Genomic DNA, 23,354 nt, shown 5'->3' with positions numbered 1-23,354 from the left:
TACAATCCCACGCTAATCCTCTTTAACATAAAATTACAATCACAAAATGGAGGACAACCACAGAATACTGGAAATCTTGGCCTAACCAAATTGATATACACATTTTGGGGGGACATAACTGAATACATGACACTGACCTTAGCTCATGGATGTAAATGAAGAAGAAAAAGAAAGTCTGTAGTAACTCTTTTAATCTTCTTTGTTAGAACAATATCAGTAGTTAGGATTTTGACTTATCATCTTTAGCTTTTCACCTAGGGCCTAGACCACCCCACCAGCATATAAGCATTTTTATATCTGTTTAATTATGTCTGTGCTTATTTTACAGGTGCCTGGAGCCCATTTACCTATGGGATACTGCAAATACGAGTGATGCATATTTTTAAAGAGCCGCTTAGAATGCACATAAAGGTGACCAGATGGAAGCTACTTAGCAGCCCCAGTAGCAACATCACAATGTAAAATTCCAAGTGGTGATATCTAAAAAGGCTTTGGAAACTGTCAACTCTGCCTATCTCATGTACTAATATGGGAAGTCACTCAGGGAACAGTAGATTTTTAGATATTTAAGGAAGGAACCAAAACCCAGTGCCCGACTCGTAGCGACCCTATAGGACCGAGTAGAAATGCTCCATAGAGTTTCCAAGGAACGCTCCATAGAGTTTCCAAGGAACGCTCCATAGAGTTTCCAAGGAACGCCTGGTGGATTTGAACTGCCAACTCTTTGGTTCACAGCTGTAGCACTTAACCACTATGCCACCAGGGTTTCCAAATAAGGGACAGCCCTACCTTTATTAGGTTGTTGGTCAGAGGTGATGAAATGCTTGCAAATAAATTCCATGTTAATATGTTAAATTTCAAATTCTGCCCCAAACTGATTATCTTAGGCGCTTTCTTCTGTTTCATACCTCAGTCTTGGAGTGAAAAGCATATCTTTACTCCTATAAATGATAATAATGGGTGAGTTTTTCTACCTTAAATAACTAGAGACTTTGCTAACTGTGAAAAAATAATGGAGATTACAGGCATACCTTGGAGATATTGCTGGTTTGGTTTCAGACCACTGCAGTATAGTGAGTCACACAAATTTTTTACTTTCCCAGTGCATATAAAAGTTATGTTTACACTATACTATAGTCTATTAAGTGTGCAATAGCATTAAATCTGAAAAACAATGTACATACCTTAATAAAAAATATAGCAATCTTTATTGTTAAAAAAGGCTAACCATTATCTGAGCCTTTATCGAGTCATAATTTTTTTGCTGGTGGAGGTCTTGCCTCGATGTTGATAGCTGCTGACTGATCAGGGTGGTGGTTGCAGAAGGGTGGGGTGGCTGTAGCAATTTCTTAAAACAAGACACCAATGAAGTCTGGGACATTGATTGACTCTTCCTTTCACAAAAGATTTCTCTGTAGCCTGTGATGCTCTCTGATAGCATTTTATCCACCGTAGAACTTCTTTAAAATTGGAGCCAATCCTCTCAAACCTTGCCACTGCTTTTTCAACTAAGTTTATGCAATATTCTAAATCCTTGGTTGTCATTTCAACAATGTTCACAGCATCTTCACTAGGGGTAGATTCCATCTCAAGAAACCAATTTTTTGTTTTTTTTTGCTCATCCATAAGATGCAACTCCTCATTCATTAAATTTCATCATGAAATTGCAGCAATTCAGTCACATCTTCAGGCTTCACTTCTAATACTAGTTCTTTTGCTATTTCTGCTACATCTGCGGTTACTTCCTCCACTGAAGTCTTGAACCCCTCGAAGTCATCCATGAAGGTTGAAAACTTCTTCCAAACTCCTGTTCATGTTGATATTTTGACCTCTGGCCATGACTCACGAATGTTCTTAATGGCATTCAGAATGGTGAATCCTTTCCAGAAGGTTTTCGGTTTACTTTGCCCATATCCATCAGAGGAATCACTCTACATGGCAGCTGTAGCCTTACAAAATGTATTTCTTAAATAATAAGGCTTGAAAGTCAAAATGACTCCTTGATACATGGGCTGCAGAATGGACGTTGTGTTAGCAGGGATAAAAACACATTAATCTCCTTGTACATCTCCATTAGAGCTCTTAGATGATCAGGTTCATTGTCAATGAGCAGTAACATTTTCAAAGGAATCTTTTTTTTTTAGCAGTGGATCTTAACAGTGGGTTTAAAATATTCAGTAAACTGTCCTGTAAACAGACCTGCTGTCATCCAGGCTTTACTGTTCCATTTATAGAGCACAGGCAGCGTAGATTTAGCGTAATTCTTAAGGGCCCTAGAATTTTCAAAATGGTAAATGAGCATTGGCTTCAACTTCACTAGCTCCTAACAACAAAGTCAGCCTGTCCTTGGAAGCTTTGAAGCCAGGTGGTATTGTTTTCTCTCTAGCTACGAACATCCTAGCTTGTATCTTCTTCAATGTAAGGCTGTTTCGTCTACACTGAATATCTGTTTTTTCGTGTAGCCACCTTCATCAATTATTTTAGCTGGACCTTCTGGATAACTTGCTGCAGCTTCTACATCCACACTTGCTGCTTCCCCTTGCACTTCTGTGTTACAGAGGTGGCTTCTTTCCTTAACCCTCCTGAGCCAACCTCTGTTAGCTTCAAACTTTTCTTCTGAAGCTTCCTCACTTCTCTCAGCCCTCATAAAATTGAATAGTTTTCGAACCTTGCTCTGGATTAGGCTTTGGCTTAAGAGAATGCTGTGGCTGGTTTGATCTTCTATCCAGACCACTAAAACTTTCTCCATATCAGCAATAAGGCTGTTTCACTTCCTTACCACTCGTGCGTTCGTGGGGAGTAGCACTTTTCATTTCCTTCCAGAACTTTTCCTTTGTAGTCACAACTTGGCTGTTTGGCTTGAGAGGCCTAGCTTTCTGCTTATCTTGTCTTTCAACATACCTTCCTCACTAAACTGAATCATTTCTAGCTTTTGATTTAAAGTGAGAGTCGTGCTACTCTTCCTTTCACTTGAACACTTAGAGGCCGTTGTAGGGTTATTAACTGGCCTCATTTCAATATTGTCGTGTCTCAGGGAATAGGGAAACTGCAGAGGTAGAGAGACAGGGGAATGGTGGGTTGGCGGAGCAGTCAGAAGACACACAACATTTATCAATTAAGTTTGCCGTCTTATATGGGAGCAATTTGTAGCACCCCAAAACAATTACAATAGTAACGTCAAAGATCACTGATCACAGAGCACCATAACAGATATAATAATAATGAAAATGTTTGAAATATTTTGAGAATTGCCAAAATGTGACCCAGAGATGAAGTGAGCATATGCTGTTGGAAAATTGGTACTGATAGGCTTGTTCAAAGCAGGGCTGCCACAAACCTCCAATTTGTAAAAAAAATGCAATATCTGCGAAGTGCAATAAAGTGAGGCACAATAAAACAAGGTGTGCCTGTATTGAGAACACTCATTATAAGTTAATATCCGTTGCTGTCAAGTTGATTCTGACTCATAGTGACTCTATAGGACAGACTAGAACTGCTTCATAGGGTTTCTAAGAAGCAGCTGGTGGATTCCAACTGCTGACCTTTTGGTTAGGAGCTGAGTTCTTAACCCCTGTGCCAAGAATAGTTTGTAGATTATTCAAATTTTGCTTTCTCTTCTAATATAGGCAACTTGATATTTTAGAAAGTGATGTATAAAATGAACAGCAATATTATTGTTTTAAATTTAAAAATTCCTCTTTGAAGTAAGGATGACCAAAATGCCTTGAATTCTTTTAAAATCAGCTCCATGCCAGTTACTATAAACTTTCTTTTCTTTATAAGTGCAACTTAACAAATATTTGTTTAATACCTAATGGTAGTTCGAATCCTCCAGGTGCTTCTTGGAAACTCTATGGGGCAGTTCTACTCTGTCCTATAGGGTCGCTATGAGTCGGAATCGACTCGATGGCACTGGTGGGTTTGGGTATAGGGTTGCAATGAGTCGGGATCAACTTTATGGCAACAGGTACTTGCTAGGAACAATTAGAACAAGGAGGAAGGAAGGGAGAAGAGAAGAGAGCAGGGAATAAAGGAGGGTAGTAAGCATGCATTTTGCAGCCAGACCATCTTCATCCAATCTCCAGCTCTGTATCTAGCTGTGTGACTCTGGACTACGTCCTCAACTTTTCTGTCTCAACTGGTTCAAATATGAAATTGCTATAATAATAACAATAATTGCGCTATAGTATTATTATGAAGAATAAATGAATTAATATTTGCAAAGCATTAGAGCAGTGTTTGGCATACAGTAAATGCTAACAAACTTTTGTTAAATTAAGTCCCTGTAGTGCCCTGGTGGTGAAGTGGTTAAGAGTTCAGGCTGCTAACCAAAAGGTTGGCAGTTCAAATCCATCAGAGGCTTCTTGGAAACCCAATGGGGCAGTCCTACCCTGTTCTAAAGGGTCGCTATGAGTTGGAATTAACTCGATGGCACACAACAACAAGAAGTTATAATAATAAAGGAGCCCTGGTGGCAGAATGGTTAAAGTGTTCAGCTGCTAACCTGGGTGCTACAAACTGCTCCCATATAAGACGGCAAACTTATTGATAAATGTTGTGCGTCTTCTGACTGGTTCGACCTACCAGTGGTTCTATGGGAGAAAAGACCTGGAGATCTATTCCCGTAAATATTACAGTCTAGGAAACCTATGGGACAGTTCTATCTACTCTGTCACATGCAGTCCCTGTGAGTTACAACCAACTCAATGGCACAGAACAACAACAGTTACGATGAAAACAGCTAACATTTCCTGAGCCTGTACTCCACGTAGGCACTGTGTTCAGCACAGTGTCAATTAGCTCCTTTAGGCCTCACAATTGTCTTTATCCGAATTTTGCAGATGTGGGAATTGAGGATTAAGGCAACCAGGTAACTTGTTCAAGGCCATGGATAGTGAGTCAACAGCAATTTGGAACTGATGCAGCCTGAGTCTAAATAGTTTACCTTTTAGTATAAAATATGTAAAGCAACGGTAAACCAACAATAAACCATTCCATGGGTACAGGGAGCAGTACACACAACTGAAAAAAACTACTTCAGATACAGCTCATCTCAAGCAAGAATTCACTTTATATGCATATAATTTATATAATTTACCTTTTGTTTTCTGTGTTCCTTTGTTTCTGCATTTTAGTAGACTTAAATTAGATTGTGGGGCATCCTTTAACATCTTTGGGGTTGCGTGTATGTGTGCATGTGTGTGACAGAGAGAGAAATAACAAATTAGCAATACTGGATGGTCAGTTACACCTTCCGTATTTAAAACAAAACTTTGTTAAAATAAGAAGCATAAATTAAACCTATCTTGTGTGTATGTTTTATAGATGAAGAAACTGAGAAAGATTAAGTCACTGCTGAGACTTCTCAGGTTGGTAAATGCCCGAATCAGATTTTGAATTAAGTTCTATTTGAAATCCCATAATCTTCTGTTTAAAATATTTTAAATTAATGTTTATCTATTTATTTTTACCTATCGCTGAGTAGTCAGTTGTTTATTAATGAATGTTTCCTCACAGATATATCAGGAACTCTATCACTTCCATTTTTCTCTGGATGGTTGTTTCCTTCTGGAGATTTCTTCCATCCTGTTCAAACCTATACCAGTCGCTTTTTTGGCTTATTGTAAAGCTGTTATACTGAGACTTCTCTTTTCTGCCATCAAGAGAATTCCCTTTGATGTTCTTCTCTGTTGTAGTTCCTATTTTTTGTATCCCGAGACTGTCTTCCCCTTTCATGGTTTATTCCTTAGTTTTGATGGAGACTGTCCTCCAGTAGCTTCTTGAGAAAGGATGTGTTATTGGTGAAGTTTCAAAGACTTTGGGCATCTAAAAATGTATTTACCATCATTCTTGATTAATGTCTTGGCTGGGTATGGAATGCAAAGTTGAAAATTCATTTTGCAAAGAATTTGATGACATTGCTCCATTTTTTTCTAGCTTCTAGTGTTGCTTTGTTGTTGTTGTTGTTGTGTCAGCTCTGACTCATGGCGACCTTAGGCATAACAGAACAGAAACATTGCCTGGTCTTGTGCCATCTTCATGAGTGCTGCTTTAAGAGTACAATATTATTTTTTACTTGATCCTTAGTAGATGACCTTTTTGTTCTCTCTGAAAGTTTTGGGATCTTCTCCTTATTCCTGCTGTTCTGAAATTTCATGGTGATGATTCCTATTTTGGTTTCAAGTCGTATTCTGGAAGTATTCTGGACTTATGCCTGAGATAATTTCTTCTCATCTGCCTTCTTTCTTCTCTCTGGAATTTGATTATTAGATATTTGACCTCCTGGATTGATCCTCTAATTTTCTTATTTTTTGTTCTCTTATTGTCAACTCTTCTTTCAGAATTTTATACTCTCTAGCAATTTTCTTCAACTTTATTGTTGAAGCCTTTTATTGAGTATCTTTCTGCTATCATTTTTTATTTTCCAAGAGCCCTTACTTGCTGTGTTTCTTTTTGAAAATAGAAACCTGGAGTTTCTTGCTTTAATGTCCAATATCTCTCTGAATAAAAAAAATATATAGTATATAAATTCCATAGTTTCCATACATACTTCCAAGTGATAGATGTGTGATGAACAGAGTATAAGTAAAATTATTGTAAGTGTTAACAATTGTTTAAAAAACATTATCAGGCATTTCTGGTTTGGAGAAAGATAAATCCTCCAAAGCTAGCATAATTGGTTAGCTGATACAAAAAAGTATTTGTTATCTATGAATGAGGCTTTGTTGTCTTAGTAAGTTGTGGTACAAAAGAGCAATTATAAAAATAGCAAGGACATGACCATTACAATTTCTCCTTTGGTGAGCCATGATTTCCTGCTTGATTACACAGGTAGGTTAAACCCTGCACTGAATCAACATGTATTGTTATTGACAGGCTTTCATCTGGAGACTGTGAGACAACACAGCCTTATAGCTCTCTGGGGCCTGCATCAAAGCTCAGGTCATGGTTCTGGTAACTTAAAAGTAACTACCAGTTTATATCTAATAGATAATAGAATGTACTCCGTGCCATTCTATGAGGTTTTAAGTTTCTCTTGCTTTTGTCTTCTAGGACAACAGGGACTGTTTACTCCAAGAACCGCTCTTGTGTTCACAATATACTTGATGTTCCAGACCTAGTTGCACTCAAAATGGCAGTTTTGCTTAACAAGTTTCAACAAAATTTAGTTAAGTGAACCATTCTGTCAATAAAATGAAGGCTTATATTAACGGTTGCTGTTCAATGTCTTTTTTGATACTCATTTCTTCAGCTTCCTTTTCCAACATGTAAATCCTTATTCTTAGAAAATTGCTTACCCCTGGTACACAGTAGGAACAGCAGAAGCAGTTCTTTATACTTGTTTATTTTTTTGCCCATGTAGATGTCAAACTTCTTGAGAGGTCAGCCTTGATTTTTTTTTTTCTTCCAATGAGATTGCTATTTCTCACTAAACACAGAAACTAATTGATAATTTCCTTTTCCCATTTTGCATTCCCTAATTTTATTCCCCTTCTCCTACACTTTTTTTTTTTCCACTTCTGAGTCCCCAATTTCCTAGACAAAACAAAACAAAAAACCTGTTGCTATCAAATTGATTCTGACTCATAGTGACCCTACAGGGCAGGATAGAACTGCCCCAGAGGGTTTCCAAGGAGTGGCTGGTGGATTCAAACTGCCAACCTTTTGGTTAGCTGTAGCACTTAACCACTGTGCCACCAGGGCTTCGGACAAAACAACTGCCCCATATTTAGCAACACTAGTGTGGGACTATCACCCATCAGAAACAAGAAGAGCTTAGTTAGCTGGAGTTTTCTTTGCGTGTGTGTGTGTGTGTGTGTGTGTGTGTGTACTGGTCCTAGGTGCACAGCCCGAGACCTTCCTTGATCTCTTACTCACCTGCGTGGTAGCCAGTGATGGGAGGTTGCTTCTGAGCAGAGCAAATCTGCTCATACCTGCTCTGCTTCTGTATTTTTTGAGAAGGGCCCAGAGAAATCTGATTTTAAATCCCAGTCTTGCTACTTAATGGCTGTGTGCCCCTGTTTCCTTATCTATGAAATAGAGATAATATTTCTTTCTGTGTCATAAGAGAGATGTGAGGACTAAATGAGGCCATGCATGTGAAGTGTCTACTGTATAGCCAGTGGACTATTAACAAGTTCTCGACAGTTGGTTAAATAAACAATATGCTTTTCTAGGCTGTTTTTCTGGGTATAGAGCAATATTTAGACTCCTGTTTATGGTGTTTTCTGAAGAGGGCAGAAAATAACCCTAGCTCCAGAGACTGCTAACTATAAATAATCCCTTCTCATGGGGAACAGATAAGGTATCCAAAAAGGGAAATGAATACAATTTTCAATTGGGGGATGTCAACTTTTGAGCATGCCAATGTCGTTTCCACTTTTTGCACTAGTGGTTCCTTCTCTTGGAATGCTCTTCCCCCTTATCTTCATACAACTTGTTATTTTTGTTGTTCAGATCTTAGATTAAATTTCTCAGAGTTACTTCCTGACTACCAGTCCAAAGTAGCCTTTATCACCACGTAGTCGTCTTCTTCTTGTTTGTTTGTATGATTTGCTCGTTGATTTGTCTGGTTTTCCCCACTAGAATGTGAACTTCTTGAGAGCAGGAACTTTGTCCATCTGGGTCATGAATCCCAATGGGACATACACACGTGTGCACTGTCCATAGCAGACATTCAAAAAAAATTTGTTGTGTGAATGTTTAAATGTGCAGATCATGCTCCAACACTAAGAAGACAAAGAATAGAAAGCCACTGACTTATTTCTAGAATGCTCTCTATCTATAAAGAAATCACTTAATGATGTTTGTGAAGAAGGTGCTCAGGAAATGTTTGTTGAATAAATCAAAGGGCAAGGAGCCAATTTAGTTTGTAGTTGAGGGCAGAGTCATAAACACTGAGAATGTATTTCAGAAGCAATTTATCAAAGTCAGACTAAGGCCGAGGCAAAATGTAGTAAACAGAGGATGTCAAGGCTCTTCACACCCATCGTTGCCCAAGTACCTTCTCCTGGGACTCTGAGCCTTGATTCTTTTAGCAGCTCCTGCATTCTGCTTCTTGATCTTTCTATCAAAACTTACTTATCAATAGACATTTCACCAACCCACCTCAAAAAACCCAAACCTGTTGCTGTTGAGTCCATTCCAACTCATAGCAACCCTATAGAACAGAGTAGAACTGCCCCATATGGTTTCCAAGGAGTGTGTGGTGGATTTGAACTGCCGACCTCTTCGTTAGCAGCCATAGGTCTTAACTGCCAAACCACCAGGGTTTTCATTTCACCAAAGAGGACATTCAAATGGCCACTAAACACATGAAAGGATGTTCAGTGACATTAGCCACCAGGAGATGCAAATCAAAACCACAGTGAGATATCATTTCATTTCCACTAGGATGGCTAAGATAAAAAACAAACAAGAAGCAGAAAATAACAAATGTTGGTGAGAATGTGGGAAAATTGGAACCCTTACCCATTACTGGTAGAAACACAAAATGGTACAGCCATTGTAGAAAGCAGTGTGGCAGTTCCTCAAAAAATTAAAAGTAGAACTACCATATGACCCAGAATTCCACTTCTAGATATATATTCAAAAGGCTTAAAAGCAGAGACTCAGACTTGTACACCAATATTAATTGCAGCACTATTCACAATCGCCAAAAGGTGGAAACAACCTAAATTCCCATCAATGGATAAACAAAATGTGATATGTACATACTGCGGAATATTACTCAGCCAGTAGGAGAAATGAAGCCTTGATACATGCTATCATATGGATGGAGCTGGAAGACATTATGTTGAGTGAAATAAGTCAGTCACAAAAGGACAGATATTGTATGACTTCACTTGTATAAAAAGACAGGAAAAGGCAAATGAATAGTGAACAAAGTTTATTAGTGGTTACCAGTGGTGAGAGGGAGAGGAAAGGGGGGGGGGGAGTTAACAGTGACGGAAATATCACATTGATTTACGGTAGAGTTGCGCAGCTGATTATTGTTATTGCTGTCAATAAGTCATACATCTGTAAAAAGTTGAATTTGCAAAAGTTGTGTGATAGATATATTTACAACCATGACTTAAAAAAAAAAAAAAAAGAGTAGCTGCTGAGGCTGCTTATGTACAACCAAAAACCTCATGGGAGTAGGTTTTTTAGTTTGGAGGTTTAGGGTCATGGTTTCACAGGACATCCCAATTACTTGGCCTAATAACATGTTTAGTGCTTCCGCTCTACCTCCTAGTTCGATGTGTAGTACCTGGGTTCTTAAAAGCTTGCAGGCTGCCATCCAAGGCACAAAAATTGGCCTCTATTCTCCTGGAACAACAGAGAAGAAGGAGAGTCAGGAATAGGAGGAGGATATGGAACGTGTAGCTAATTGCCTCCGTGAACAACTGCTTCCTTTGCCGTGAGACCTGAAGAACTGGATGGTGCTGGGCTACCATTACTGAACATTTTGATCAAGGATTCCATGGAAGAATCCTGATCAAAAGGGGGGAAATGCAGAGCAGAACTTAAAATGCTCATGGATTCCAGACTCCCTGGAGCCATGAAGCTATTGTCTTCTGATAATCTTTAAAACTAAAACCAAAAATACCCCCTGAAGTTTTCTTAAAGCCCAACAATAGTTTAACTTAACTAGTAAAAAACACCTGCCTTGAGCATTATGCTCTTTTAGGAGGGTGAGAATGGTTACACAACTCAAAGACTGTATGTAACCAGTGTCACTAAACAGTACATGTAGAAATTGTTGAATCGGTGAATGTTTTGCTGTGTATATTTTCAACAACAATAACAAAATGAATAAAAAACTTACCTATCGTTATGTCCCTTTCCCAAAAAGCCTTGCTATATATTGTCGTTGTTAGTTGCCATCAAGTTAATTCTGACTCATCTATACAACACAACAAATATCACCAAATCCTGTGTCATCTTTACAATCATCAGCATGTTTGAGTTCATTGTTGCAGCTATTGTACCAGTCCTTCTCATCGACGGTCTCCCACACCTTTGCTGAACCTTTATTTCACTAAATATGATGTCCTTCTTTAATGATTGATCCCTCCTGATGAAGTGTCCAAAAGAAGTGAGTTGGACACTGTTCTGTTGTGATCCATAAAGTTTTCATTGACTAATTTTCAGAGTGATTGCCAGGCTTTTCTTCCTAGTCTGTCTTAGTTTCAAATCTCTGGTAAAATCTGTCCACCATGGATGATCCTGCTGGTATTTGAAATACTGCTGGCCTAGCTTCCAGGAACATGGCAACTCACAAGCCTCCACAATATGACAAATTGACAGACAGGTGATACTATATATTAAGTGATGGCTATTATGAAGGGAATGGTTGTTTGGTTGTCCTTCTATAGTAATACATGCTGAGATCACATTTATTTAAGAGTTCGATTCTAAATTCAGTAAATAGGTTGAAAATCAAAATTCCCCTTGAAGCAAAATAGTTCAACCACTTTGGTAAACTGGCCAATTCCTTATAAAGTTAAATATGTATTTACACTGGGACCCAGAAATTCAACTACTAAATGTTTATTCAAGAGGAATGAAAACACATGTCCATAAAAAAGCCTTGTTTAGGTATGTTCATTGCACATTATTCATAATACCCCAAACTGGAAACAGCTCAAATGTTCACCAGAAATGATAAACTGTGATATATTTCTACAACGGATACTCCTCAGCAATAAAATGAAATGAACTACTGATACAAAGAATGATGTGGGTGAATCCCACAGGCAATGTACTGAACAAAACCAAGACACAAAAGGGTACATTCTGTATGATTCCCTTTACATGAAATTTAGTGGTTATGAGCTCGGCTGCAAACCAAAATGTCAGTAGTTCCAACCAACCAGCTGCTCATTGGAAACGCTATGGGGCAGTTCTACTCAGTCCTATAAGGTGACTATGAGTTGCAATTGACTCCACGGCAACAGGTTTGGTTTTAAAATGGGCTAAACTAACTTTTGGTGATAGAAACCATAACTGATTGCTTCTGACGGGTGGGGTTCACTGACGGGGCACAACAGAACTTTTTGAGGTGATGAATGTCCCATATTTTATAGGACTATAGGTTTCATGAATATATGCATTTCTCAAAGCTGATCAAATGTACACTTAAGGAAGGTTTACCTCACTGTACAAAAATTACATCTTAATTAAAAAAGAGACAACTACCCTTGAAAATCTCTTAAATCACCCATAAAGGATATTTATTTGTATGTATAATCCTGTACAATTATATGTATTTATAAATGTATAATATATTCATTAATGTAAATCTATAATAATAAAAAAATTTTAAATATATAATATATATATATTTCTTTAATATAGTTGAACTCACAGAAGTTAAATGCAAACATGAGTTGATTCCAACCTATGAAAATTTCATTTTCTCAACAAACATTCTAACAGGGACCTAGGAGTAACTCAAATAGTGAGTGGACTCTTTCTTAGGGACAGTTTTCAGCCTCCACTAAGAACGCACACAGAGCTGCCTCCTGCGCCTACTTCTAGGGTCCATTGACTTGACTATCTGAGGTCAACAACGAGTGATTTCAGTAGTCACAGGCATTTCCTCCTCTCCGGCTTCTCAGGCAATCAGAGCAATAGGAAGAAATTAGACTGTGTTTTATTATCACCCTCCCTTGCTCACTGCTCAGCTAGTTAATAAGCGTGGACTGGCTCAAGGAAGCTACAGCAGAAAGCAGAAAATTAGTTTCGTGAATAACTCAGAAATGGACGAATATCCATTAAAAAATTGAAAGGAGAGTGTGTTTGGCCCCATCCTCATTGGAACAGCAACTGTATTTTTTCAATGCCCCTCCACATCCATGATCCTAAGGATGCACTGCCGTTGAGTTACTAAGTGGGTTCTAGTGTCCCCCGTTGGGTCTTTGCAATTCCTATAGGAGTTTGTAAATGCTGTGCCTTCTGGGAGCAGCTAACCATAGCTAATGACAGGCCCACGGCATCAATGGAACAGCTTTAGCTTCAGCCATTAATTTGATGGGAGAAATGGGAAAATACAGAAGTGTTACATGCTTTTCTGATTTGTTTGAAAATAGTTAATAATACAAAACATGTATTAAAAAAAAACCTGTTGTCTTCGAGTCGATTCCAACTCATACTGACCCTATAGGACAGAGTAGAACTGCCCCACAGAGTTTCCAAGGAGCGCCTGACGGATTCGAACAGCCAACCCTTTGGTTGGAAACATGTATTGAGTGGTTACATATTGAGTGGTTACATATAATAATCATTTTGTAAGTTACATATAGTTAAGCATTTTGCAAGTGCTTAACATGTATTTTCTCATTTTACTTTTTTTATTTTTTACAGGAAAGGTAACTACAGCACAGAGAGGTTAAGTAATATTTGCCAAAGGTCATTCAAGGTAACAGGAAACAGAGCCAGAAATTTGATCCCAGCTAGTTTGGCCCCATAGTCTTAACCCAGTTTTGATCCATGAACTACTCTACCTCTGGCAATGGCTGTACCCATTGCTATAAAGGAAGAATGTGACCACTATCACACCTAAAATGCAATAGGAATTACCCCTAAAGAATTTTCACATGTAAATCCGGGAACACTCCTTCCCCTTGCCACAAATTACCCACTTGATAATAACAGATGATGGCAAGCAGGTAGTTGAAAGGTTAACAAAATCATTTCTGATTATTTGATTCTCCAGAAGAAATGTTATATCTTATTAAACATAATTTCAAAGGTGAAGTACTACTATGCTTTGTCAGCTGTCCTCTCTTAAAAGGGCTGTCTGTCATGTTCGGGTGTTTTGCTTTTTTTCCCCCTAGGTCGGGTTTTCCATTTCTTGCCACTAGATGGTGCATGGGTTATGCAAACACCCCAAATCTCTTCCTGAGAGGAATTGCCCCAAAACAAAAGGAAGAAGAATTCAACAAAGAAAGATATAGGTAGAATTTGGACTCATTTGAAGATAGTAACACTCTACACAGCGACTTGCTAACTTTTGGAGCGTGGGTTGGTTTCTCGTTCCATTCTTTTTTCTTTAAGAATAAACATCAACAGCTACTTAAACCGAGTTAAAGATTTGAGTAATAGTCAAAAGCTGTCTGAGAGTTTGTTTTCTCTGAAAATGATATTGCCTGCAATTGTAGCCAACGTTGGCATTTTGGAGAAGACATTGACAAACAAATTCCAATAAACAACCGCTTTCTCTAATTGTAATGTGTATTTTCTGGAACCTGCTAGAATCTTCAAATAGTTATTCCTTCCTAATTTTCAATTGGTTTGCAATAGAAATAGTCATAAATAGCCATCTACCCACTTTCTAGCAGTCATCTGGTCAACCAAAATTATGGTATTCTAAAATTCAGGATAGTTCAGTAAATAAAAACAAAACCCGTTGCCGTGCAATTAATTCGGACTCATAGCGACCCTCTAGGACAGAGTAGAACTGCCCCGTAGGGTTTCCAAGGAGCACCTGGTGGATTCGAACTGTTAATCTTTTGGTTAGCAGCTGTAGCTCTTAACCACTGTACCACCAGGAAATCCCATGAGGATAAATCCTACATTCAAAGGGAAGTCACTTATTCTTTTACAACTTTCATTTTTTCTTCTGCAAATTGTAGTCGATTGTCAAGGCCCTTTGCAGGCAGCTCTGTGACATCTAAAGAAAACAGAGCGGTATCGGCGCCTGCGCCCACGAGTATTCACATGTATATACACACTCCTGTTTGGTTCTAAAATAGAATTATGTTCAGCTTCCGCATTTAAGGGCGTGTGGCAACATTATATTTGCCGAAGGGGCAAGAGGAATGAAACCTCATTTATGCAGAACATGTGGTGGCAATTGGAGTTGGGCATTGTGCAAGGGAGGGCTACCATAAGTTTTCCTTCTCTCCAGTGTTGCAGTTCCTGTTTCTGAGTCAAAAGATGGTGGTGAGATTATAGGTGCTAATGTGCACTGTAGACTAATTTATTACCTCTCACTGTATGAGGAGTGCTTTTCTTTACTTTTTTCCTCAAGTAAATAGATTCGACTAGCTTTTAGCTATTACACCTTAAAAACACCCAATTCTTATTTTTACACTGGACTCAGAACATATTAAAATACTAGGCTTTTGAATTAAAAACAAAATTGGATATGGCCCTATAACAAGCACATGGATGAAATAACATCCACGAAATCCCACTATCATGATGTTTATTTCCACACTTAGATGCAAGCATTTTGACCTGGCACCCTTTCCACCAATGGGATTCATGGTAGCCATGGAGCTGGAAGGCTTGGTTTGTTTACTCCTTCACTCAGGATGCTGTTATCAACCCTGACTTTACTACATTTTTTTTTTTTGATGAATTTTTAAGCTTTATTTATTTTGTTGTTGTTGAGAATAGACATAGCAGAACATACACCAACTCAACAGGTTTCTACATGTACCATTTAGTAACATTGATTATATCCTTAGAGTTGTGTAACCATCCTCAGCCTCCTTTTCTGAGTTGTTCCTTCCCCATTAACATAAATTCACTGCTCCCTAAGGTTCCTATCTAATCTTTCAAGTTGCTATTATCAATTTGATCCCATATAGATAGTTCTTAAAAGAACATAATGCTCAAGGCAGACTTTTTTTTTTTACTAGTTAAGCTAAACTATTGTTTGCTTTTAAGAAAACTTCAGGGTATATTTTTGGTTTATGGTTTAAAGATTCTCTCAGGGCAATAGTTTCAGGGATTCATCTAACCTTCATGGCTCCAGGAAGTCTAGAATCCATGAGAATTTGAAATTCTTCCCTGCATTCCTCCCCTTTTGATTAGGATTCTTCCGCAGAATCTTTGATCAAAATGTTCAGAAACGGTAGCTGGTCACCATCCAGTTCTCCTGGTCTCCTGGCGAAGGAGACAGTTGTTTATGGAGGCAATGAGCCACACATTCCATAACCTTCTTCTATTCCTGTCCAGGTGAATAAAGACCAATTGTTGTGCCTTGGATGGCTGCTTGCAAGCTTTTAAGAGCTCAGACTAGGAGGTAGAACAGGAGCACTAAACTTGCTATTAGACCAATTAACTGGGATGTCCTACGAAGCCATGACCTCCAAACCAAGGAACCAAATCCTATGCGGTTTTTGGTTGTACATAAGCAGCCTCAGCAACTACTCTTTTTTTAAATCATTGTTGTGAATATATCTATCACACACCTTTTGCCAAATCAACTTTTTACAGGTGTACAACAGCAATAATAATTGGCTGTGCAACCTGACCCTTAATCAACATGATATTTCCATCACCGCTAACCACCTGTCTTCCCTATCCCTCTCAGCCCTGGTAACCACTAATAAATTTTGTTCTCTATACATTTGTCTTTTCCTGACTTTTTATATAAGTGAGGTCATAAATATTTGTCCTTTTGTGATTGACTTATTTCACTCAACATAATGTCTTTCTTCCAGCTCCATCCAAGCATGTATCAAGACTTCATTTCTCCTACTGGCTGAGTAGTATTGACGTACTACATTTTGTCTATCCATTCACCTGTTATGGGCATTTAGGTTGTTTCCACCTTCTGACAATTGTGAACAGTGCTGCAATGAACACTGGTGTAAAAGTCTCTATTTGAGTCTCTGCTTTCACGTCTTTTGGGTATATACCTAGGAGTGGAATTCTGGGTCATATTGTATCTCTATTTGTAATTTTTTTTGAGGAACCAGCACACCGTTTTCCACAATGGCTGTACCATTTTGCATTCCCACCAGCAGTGGGTAAAGGTTCCAGTTTCCCCACATTCTGGCCAACTTCTGTTATTTTCTGCTTTTTTTTTTTTAATTCTAGTGGGAGTGAAATGGTAACTCATTGTGGTTTTGATTTGCCCTGTATTTCTTTTAATGATTCTTTAGTACCTTCCTTTCCTCAGTCAGGGAAAATACAGGGAGAAGGAGCATGATCTGAACAATCCGGTGGAGAAGAACAAGAACCACACTCAGCTGAAAGGGCTTATATGAGGTCGGTGTTTTCCTTCCTCTCTGAGGAGCCATGAAGTGAAAGGTTCTCTCTAAAGACACACCATTCTTTTTTGGATAAACTGAAAAACTAAATTTGGCTTCATGTTGATTGCTTTCACAGTGTGGAATTTTATGAACAACAGTTGTAGTCACCATTTTATTGTAACGTTAGCCATTTATCATTTTGACTATTAGGCATCTGCCAAAGCATACAAACACTCAGTGGTTATCTAGGATATTTTTAGAAAATCAGGCCACCTCCTAAGCAAGATAGACTAGGGGTGTAGTAGGTAGGTAGAAAAGGAATGGGAGATTAAAGAGCCAATTGTGTTCTTCTCTTTGAAATCTTCTGATGTTTATTAAAAAAAAAAATCTCATTGCTGTGGAGTCAATTCTGACTCATAATGACCCTATAGGACAGAGTAGAACTGCCCCATAGGGTTGTCAAAGCTGTAAATCTTTACGGAAGCAGACTGCCACATCTTTCTCCCACAGAGAGGCTGGTAGATTCGAACTGCTGACCTTTCGGTTGGCAGCTGAGCACTTAACCACTTTTCCACCAGGTCTCCTTTCTGATGTTTATTGTTGCCCTCATTTTGCATTCAGTATCTCTAAAGATTGTCAGCTCCATCCCTACCTAATTAGTCATCATCTTCACCTCAACCCATTCATAAACCACTCAGGATACGCTCACTACCCCAAGTTGTGCGGGGCGATCCAAAGCTTGGTACAGAACATAATAAATATGCAGTGGATTAATGGGTGCATGAATGGTTATTCATTCACTTGACAAGAGTTTTACTCCTAGAAAGAAATCAATCCCTAACTGAAAATATAAAGAACATTTGATTGTAGTATCATTGGTCACTTTACATCACAGTGCAATGCTTTATTTTCAACAAAAATGATCTGTCATAAAGCTTTATGTTTCTCTTTAAAACTTGGAGAATTAAATTTTCAGGAAAAAAAATAATGAAAGATTTCACATTGCAAATAGTTTAGCATTAGGTACCTAGGCATCGTAGGTGGAAGAGAAGAAAAAAAAAAAAAAAGAGGCCCCTCCCTTTTTCTCTAATCTTTGAAGAAATACTTAGTCTAAAAATAAAAACCAGTGTTTCAAGAGCCTATGCATTTTACCAGTGTAATCTGGCTATTTCGAAAATACCACCTTTTCGGAAGAAAGTTGGGTGCTGTAGTTCTATGACATGAGTAAAAAATGGGAGGATCTTCCTTAGCTTACAGTCTCCAGAACCCACATATCACTATAACTTCAGCTGTCATTCACCAGGTGAATCACTCAGGGGCTCTAAAAGGCAAAGGATGATCGCCACAGTGTTGGGCAATAAGATAGATCATAGGCATAGTATGGCTGTTATCACCTTTTTATAAAATCACTGATTAAAAAAAAAAAAACAAAACCCATTGCTGTCGAGTGAATTCTGACAATCCTCTAGGACAAAGTAGACCTGCCTCATAGGGTTCCCAGAGAGCAGCTGGTGGACTCGAACTGCCGACTTTTTGATTAGCTGCTGAGCTCTTAACCACTGCACCACCAGGGCTCATTGATTACAGGGTAGGAAAAACCAACAATGGCAATTCAAAATTATTTGCATAGAGAAAATGTAACATAACTAAGAGAAAACAAAAAAAAAAAAACAAGACAGAACCACTGGCTCTTCAAGGAAACACTTGGCAGACCAGTCCTTAAGGGAACCTTCTAGCAGCCAAGCCTTTGGTGTCCGCATTAGCTTGTGCGATTTTAAAATGAACTGATTTCGTAAAAATGCCCCTTGGAGCATGACAATACAGGATTATTTCCCCACACATACCTTCCTGTTGCATATTCTTATTTGGAGCAAGAATACAGCCCAAATGATTAAATACTGAACTGGGTAAGAACAGCCTTTTTTTGCTAGTATCTGGTTAAATGGAAGATATGTAGTTGTGGGATTTTTGAACCCTAAAATATATGGATGGGAGTTGGGTGAGGAATAGATCCTGCTGGCTGCTTTGACTTCCGAGCCCTGGATGATATCTTTTATATTTCTGTCACTAAGATCATTGACTTCCCAGGTGAAAAAAGAGCAAGTTGTATAAAGTAGATGTTTCATCGGTGAGGGGTTCTGGACTTAGTGCCTTAGGCTTGATCCTAGACCTCTCAAAAGCAATTTCATTTATTTTTAATAGTGCTGTAGTCTATCAATTAAAAAAAAAAGAACTCTTAGAAAGCAAATAAATATTACAGAGGAACTACAATGTGTGGCTCATAATGTGAAGAAACAGCTGCAAACATCCATTATTAGTCGGAATGTGGAAATGAATCCAGGAAAATTGTAAGTTGTTAAAAATGAAACAGAACACTTGATGATCTATATGCTAGGCATTACTGAGCTGAAATAGACTGGTATTGGCCATTGTGAACTGGACAACCATATGGTCTACTATGCTGGAAATGGCAAATTGAAGAGGAATAGCATTACATTCATTGTCAAAAATAACATTTCAAGATCTATCCTGAAGTACAAGGCTGTAAGTGATAGGGTAGTATCCATACACAGTCAAGGGAGGCCAGTTGATACAGCTATTATTCAAATTTTCTCACCAATCACTAATGCCAACGTTGAAGAAGTTGAAGATTTTTACCAACTTCTGCAGTCTGAAATTAATCAAACATGCAATCAAGATACATTGAAAACTACTGGTGATTGGAATGCAGAAGTTAGAAACAAAGAAGAATCTGTAGTTGCAAAATATGGCCTTGGTGATGGAAACAACATCAGAGATTGCATGATAGAATTTTGCAAGACCAACGACTTATTCATTGGAAATACCTTTTTTCAACAACATAAATGGCAACTATACATGTGGATCTTGTCAGATGGAACACACAGGAATCAAATCGACTACATCTGTACAAAGAAACTATGGAGAAACTCAATATCACCAGAACAAGGCCAGGGGCGAATTGTGGAACTGCCATCAATTGCTCCTATGCAAGTTCAAGGTAAAGCTGAAGAAAATTAAAACAAGTCCACAAGATTCAAAGTACCACCTTGAGTATACCTCATCTGAATTTAGAGGCTAACTCAAGAACAGATTTGACACATTGATCACTAATGACCGAAGACCAGATGAGTTGTGGGATAAGAACAAGGACATCATATGTGAAGAAAGCAAAAGGTCATTAAAAAGACAGAAAGAAAAGACCAAAATGGATGTCAGAAGAGATTCTGAAACTCTGTCTTGAACATAGAGTAGCTAAAGCATAAGGAAGAAATGGCAAAGAAAAAGCACTAAACAGAAGATTTCAAAGAGTGGCTCAAGAAGACAAAGCAAAGTACTATGATGAAATGTGCAAAGACCTGGAGTTAGAAAACCAAAAGGGAAGAACACTCTCAGCATTTCTCAAGCTGAAAGAATTGAAGAAAAAATTCAAGGCTCGAATTCCAATATTGAAAGCTTCAATGGGCAAAAAATTGAACGATGCAGGAAGCATCAAAAGAACATGGAAAGAATACACAGAGTCATTCTACCAAAAAGAATTTGTTGACATTCAACCATTTCAGGAGAATAGCATATGATCAACAATTTACGCTATTGAAGGAAGAAGTCCAAGCTGCATTGAACGCACTGGTGAAAAACAAGGCTCCAGGAGTTGATGGCATACCTATTGAGATGTTTCAACAAACAAATGCAGCGCTGGAAGCACCCACTCATCTATGCCAAGAAATTTGGAAGACAGATACCTGGCCCACCAACTGGAGGAGACCAATATTTGTGCCCATTCCAAAGAAAGATGATCCAGTGGAATTTGGAAATTATTGAAGAATATCATTAATATCACATGCAAGTAAAATTATTCTGAAGATAATTAAAAAACATTTGCAGTAGTACATTGACAGGGAACTTCTGGAATTTCAAGCCAGATTCAGAAGTGGATGTGGAACAAGGGATATCATTGCTCATGTCAGATGGATCTTGGCTGAAAGCAGGGAATACAAGAAAGATATTCACCTATGTTTTACTGACTATGCAAAGGCATTTGACTGTGTGGATCATAACAAATTATGGATAACACTGCAAAGAATGCAAATTCCAGAACGCTTAATTGTGCTCATGAGGAACCTGTACATAGACCGAGAGGCTCTCGTTTGAACAGAACGAGGGGGTACTGCATGGTTTAAAATCTGGAAAGGTGTGTGTCAGGGTTGTACCCTTTCACCATACTTAGTTCAATCTGTATAATTAGCAAACAATCTGGGAAACCGGACTACAGGAAGAAGAACGGGACACCAGGACAAGAGGAAGACGAATTAACCTGAGATAGGAGATGACACAACCTTGCTTGCTGAAAGTGAAGAGTGAAGGACTTGAAACACTTACTGAGGAATATCAAAGACCACAACCTTCAGTATGGATTACATTTCAACATAAGCAACATTACAATAAACGAAGAAAAGATTGAAGTTGTCAAGGATTTCATTTTACTTGGAACCACAGTCAATGCCCATGGAGGCACCAGTCAAGAATCAAATGACGCATTGCATTAGGCAAATCTGCAGCAAAAGATTTCTTTTAAGTGTTAAAAATCAAAGATGTTACTTTGAGAACTAAAGCATGCCTGACCCAAGCCATAGTATTTTCAATTACCTCATACACATGTGAAAGTTGGAAAATGAATAAGAAAGACAAAAGAAGAATTGATGCCTTTGGATTATGGTGTTGACGAAAAATACTAAATATACATACCATAGACTGCCAGAAGAACAAGGAAATTTGTCTTGGAAGAAGTACAGCCAGAATGATCTTTAGAGGTGAGTATGGCGAGACTTCATCTCACATGATTTGGACACGTTATTAGGAGGGACCAGTCCCTGGAGAAGAACATAATACTTGGTAAAGTAGATGGTCTGCGAAAAAGAGGAACACCCTGGGCAAGATGGATTATGTCATCACTGTGCCAGTGGCTGAAACAATGGGCTCAAACATAACAACAACTGTGAGGATGGAGCAGGACTGGGCAGTGTTTTGTTCTGTTGTGAATAAACTCGCTATGAGTCGGAACCAACTCGATAGCACCTAGCAACAACAACAACTATGCTCACAAATATTTTTCATTTCACTGATGTGATTTTATGAACAGGAGTTTATTTTGTAGATGACCATTGCTTTGAATATATTAATTTCATATTTTCCTCTTCTTTAAACCTCTTTTTCTTCCTATCTTTTGGCAGATAATAAAAATCTTTTTTATATATTTTTTTGTTCCAATTATAATGAAGATGCTTTAAATGAACTCTAATTTACGTTATAGCAGATATCTTCTTGGTAAACATCATAGATTTTCTCAGCACTACAATTTCTATAGATAACTGGTAGCATGACATTTTTATTATCAAAAATATGTAAGGTCATGAGTAGTCTACAGATCATGTAAAACAAATCTACTTTTCCTTTTCAGAAATTTCTTTTCTGAAAGCTTTGTTGTATAAGACATGAGGGGCTGCCTTCACTGATTGCTCATAATCATGAAAAGAAAAAGATTATACTCACATGAGTATTATGCTTGGCGATACACATATTACTAACGCACTGTATATCACATTTGTTTGGTAACTTATTAACATTTATAGAGCATTTTAAATGTATTATCTAATTTAACCCTGAAAAACATATCATTTCCTCTTTTACATCTAAACAAGCTGAAACTTAGGGAGGCGAGGGAAGTTTGCCTAAGATACAGAGATGGCAAGTGGCAGAGCCAAATTCAGAATTCTTTTGCTCATATCTCACATGCAGCATGTTGGAGTTTGCAGAAAAAACAAAACAAAACAAATCCACTGCCATCAAGTCGATTCCAGCTCATAGCAGCCCTATAGGACAGGGTAGAACTGCCCATAGGGCTTCCAAGGCTGTACATATTTACAGAAGCAGACTGCCATATCTTCCTCCCAAGGAGCAGGGGTAGGTTTGAACCACTGACCTTTTGGTTAGTAGCCAAGTGCTTAAACCAGCACACCACCTTTTCCAGGGCTCCTATAAATATTAGACATATGTAGAAAGAAACTTGCAGTTTCGTTGACTGATGTGAAGAAAACAGCCTGCCTGGAATGGTAGATGGAACACAGCTCTGGGACCAAATAGCCTCCCCTGGGACCAGACAGTCTCCACACCTCATAAAAGGCTGTTTCACTGAATTGACTGAGACTGTATGTAAAGTATAAAACATCAAACCTTTTCACTGATCAAGGGTGCAATCATAACATCTGTCGTCAAAGGATCTCAGAGAAAATTTCAGAGAGAAAATGTCTTTTAGCCCAGAGGCAGTACGTCTCCATGCATTACGTCTCCCCAACAGCCATG

The 23,354-nt window shown here is 38.3% G+C and overlaps 1 long non-coding RNA gene across 1 annotated transcript in view; it reads right to left on the bottom strand.

Moving 5' to 3' along the window:
* Positions 1-22,193, bottom strand: part of LOC135227620 (uncharacterized) — an 81,945-nt gene extending 59,752 nt beyond the window's left edge. The window contains exon 1 of the long non-coding RNA XR_010317793.1: positions 21,741-22,193. This is a non-coding gene — a long non-coding RNA (uncharacterized LOC135227620). The remainder of the gene's footprint in view (positions 1-21,740) is intronic.
* Between the last annotated feature and the right edge of the window lie 1,161 nt (positions 22,194-23,354).

The sequence above is a fragment of the Loxodonta africana genome, chromosome 14 (assembly GCF_030014295.1).
Source record: "Loxodonta africana isolate mLoxAfr1 chromosome 14, mLoxAfr1.hap2, whole genome shotgun sequence".
NCBI classification, from domain to species: Eukaryota; Metazoa; Chordata; class Mammalia; order Proboscidea; family Elephantidae; genus Loxodonta; species Loxodonta africana.
Note: the sequence above shows the minus strand (reverse complement) of the source record. Positions and strands in the feature narration are given on the sequence as shown.